The sequence below is a fragment of the Pteronotus mesoamericanus genome, unplaced genomic scaffold (genome assembly GCF_021234165.1).
Source record: "Pteronotus mesoamericanus isolate MK-2021 breed Mesoamerican mustached bat unplaced genomic scaffold, CSHL_Meso_final contig_43, whole genome shotgun sequence".
NCBI lineage: Eukaryota > Metazoa > Chordata > Mammalia > Chiroptera > Mormoopidae > Pteronotus > Pteronotus mesoamericanus.
In genome coordinates, this window is record NW_026555161.1 from 1,329,697 (window position 1) to 1,333,478 (window position 3,782).

Genomic DNA, 3,782 nt, shown 5'->3' on the forward strand with positions numbered 1-3,782 from the left:
ACTTACATAATATACTATTTTAAAATTATTTATATACTTGTAAAATTGTTCATTCATCTTAAGCTCAAAGGGAACTGAAAACCAGAGTACTAGAGTTAGCATTTTTTAAATAAGCACCTCTATCCATACACTGAGAGTAGGATTACAATCACTAAATCATCCTGTCCCTGGAACATGTATGAACTGCAAATTAATGAGGTAAGCAATTTTGGTTAATTAGAATCAATAGTGTCATCCTTTAAGCAAACAATATTGATTGCATTATAGAGAGGGCAGCCTTTTGAAATAATATGTTCTTATATAATAAGTATTTGCATGAAAAAAATATGGTGAGGGGCAAGTTTACTTTAACAGAAGCTATCCCTTTCTACTCCTACCAATATAATAGCATTTTACATTTCTAAAGTCATAACTGAAGAGAGTTCCAAACACTAGCTAAATGACTTCTGGTACCACAATGTGTGTGATGACAGTTTCTTTCAAACTGACACAGAAGCCTCTCTATGGGAAGAAAAAAATAGCATTGGTTAGTCATGAAGGGCTTTAAGTATTCTGGCTAAAAATTAAAAATATGATGAAGATAATTATTTCATAACTCAATATTTTTAATAAAAATGTTCTTCAATTATCTCAGTTTTATGAAAAAGTATTTCCATTAGAATGTCCCGCTATATTGTAAGTTCCATGAGGGCAGGAACTGAGTCTATCTTGCTCACTATGGTCTACTTTGTGCTGAACACATGCTTAATATAAAGAAAGCAGGCAACAAATATTAGTGAGTTATCAAGCATCCCATCTGACATATGTGCACAACCAGAGAAGTCAAGAACTGTGGGCCAATGGTTAATGCTCTCTCGCCCATGCCCACACTTTGCTTGACTACATGAAATTTATAAGAATCACATCTGTCATTGAATACCAATATCCCCCTCATTCTAACAGTCCCAGGAATGGAACTGGAGAATAGCTGGGCATGAAACCTGAATCTATTTGAAAACCATTAAAATAAAACCACCTCAGAGGAAGACATTACTAACATGTCCTCAATATGTTATGTCTTTGAATTAAATGGCAAATTATGAGTGGATAAAAAAAATATGAGAACATTTTAGGAGCACGCATTCTTTTTAGCAGATGAAATGATTTCAGATCCTCCATCATTTCCCCATAGGCTTTATATTGCAACAGTTTGAAATGGGTCTTCAGTGAACACAATTCTATTACTCATAATTGAATGTCAGTTTTGAATTGGCTCTGGAATATGCACTGTGAGAAAATGCAAAGAAATAGAAGACAAGTGGTAAAGTCTAGCAGTTACGGGTATGGGGATTTCAGGGGTAAAGAAACCAGGACACCTAACAAGCTATGTGCAAAGCATGACTTTGGGCAAGAGATTTGAATTCACCAAGGTTCACATTTTTACCTTTATAAAATGAGAGCATATACCTTATTGATCTGTTGTAAGGATTAACTGGAATATTGTATTAAAGGTGTTTAGCACAATACCAGTATGTTGTAAATCTGAGCTACTTTTTATTAGCTCTGCTGCTTCTTGAAAAGCTTATTTGAGAACAGAATCCAGATATACTGTTCCTCAGTTCATTGCTGCTTCTATTATACATCTTGGGTTGTATTCATCCCATTCTACTCCATGAATCTACCAACAATTCTTTTGGACTGTAGCTTATCATATACTAGCAGGGAAATATATGTGTGTTACTTGTGCCACTATAAGTTAAAGTGAGTGGCCCACTACCAAAGTAAGCAGCATGGTGCTGGGGATTTTGGCTGTGCAAGGCTTAGAATTCTGACAGGTAAGTGGCTGGTTACCATTAATATATATAATATTTACTTGTAGCACAAGTAAAACTGCCTGCCTAAGTTGTCTGGGCCCTCATCCAGCTTCAGAGGGCAAGGGGTACAGGGGGCAATACCATGAGATTTCCTTGACCATCAAATTTGAGCAATGAGGAAGCAATGCTTATATATCATCCCTTAATACTAAGGTAATTGGATAAGAAAGCAGGGTATGCTAAGTGCGGGAGTATAGAAGGCACCCTGCTAAGGTCTTTGTTGGAATTGTGCTTACAGGCCAAATTATTCTATTTAAATTACTTAACAAAGATCCCTAATTCCAAGATATAATAGCCCCATTAATCCCATCTGCTATTTAGGATGAAGGACAGTCTCTTTGGTTACTCTCCTAATATTGGCTACTCAATATACTGTTCAGCATCATCAGGAGCTGAGCAGATATAGTCGATGATAACAGAAGGCACAGTACCAGGCCACTGCTGCAACACAAGACAAGCGGTGTGGCAGGACTTCACATGGTATTTGCAGCAGAAATCAGGGCTCCTATAAGATTACTCCTGTGAATCTGCGCATTTTTAATCAAAGAGAGACATGCCTGCCATTTAATGAGGAGGAAAGAATGTAGCAGAACACTAGCACTCCGCCACAACTTTTATTCATAAAAATGTGTTTTTCTTGCCCAAAAAGAATAATACCTAACATTGCAATATTCAAACGCCAAATCATACCTCGGATCAATAAGTTGAGATTTCAGGATCCTAGATTTTATTTCTGAGATCTTTCCACTAGATAAGTTTCTGTCTTCTCTCAAGTGTCTATACTAGTAAGAGTTTTAGTAAGCTGAATTTTATGAGTGTAAAACAAGAGGTTAAAATGCTAATGACAGAAGTGTTCTGATTTTAATTGATGTGTGTTGAAGTATGCTTTGAAAATATACTGAGAATGTTTTATGATTTGCAGGATCTGATTTTTAACGGGATCCCTGTGACACACAATGCTCACAGGAGTTTCAGCTCACACAACACTGAGCTTATATAACACAGCCATCGCAAACTTCACCTTTCATGCAACTCATGAAAGCAAGCCAGTACATGCACTCACAAAAAGCATTCTTCCCTGCTGCCACTGGCAGTCCCGGTTTCAGATCCATCGATGGCAAGTTCTCACCGTTACAAAGAACACAGCAGGGATAAATCATTTGTGTCCAAAGTTTCATACCCTTCTCATCACTGACGGATTTATACCATTTTAGATGCCAAAGAGAAAAAGCTTTGAACTCTTGTTATTGCAAAAGAAAACAGAAGAGCTACTGAAGAATATTCAAAGTTGAAGTGTTTCATGAATGACCGCTCAAGGACTACAAATCTTTCTGAGAAGCAGATCTATGTAACAGTCATTGGTGAGCTCTCAGGAAAACTGAAGAAAAAATATGATCAGTAGTAATATCTACTAATTGTCCTATTCTGCATCTGGTTGAAGGCCTGTGACCTTGGAGATCAAGGTTTCCGAATTCACTTTCAAGGGATGTAACATATTGTTCAAGAAATGTTTGTTGTTTACTCTGTGCAAGGCATCTGCTCAAGATGCTCTGGAGATATGGAGGAGGCCTTCCAAATATGAACTGTAAACAATTAGACTGAGGGTGTTACCACTTGAAGGTCAATTTATTTAGGAAGTATTTCTTTACTTGGGTCCAGTGCACTCCCATTTGCAAGCATGAGGTATATACAAACATTTTAGAGCAAAGTGAGTGATAGAGGTCCTGAGAATGTTTTCATTACATAGAGCAAGGGATTTCCAAACAGATGCCTCCTTTTAATGGTAATTTATTTCCTTGGTCAAAGGTTACCAAAAATTCCTTAATATGTTACACTTCTTTGAAAGTGAATTGGCAATTATGGATATAGAAAAGGACAAAACAATATGAAAATATTTTGAGAGCAGGTGTTCTCTTAGTAGACAAAATT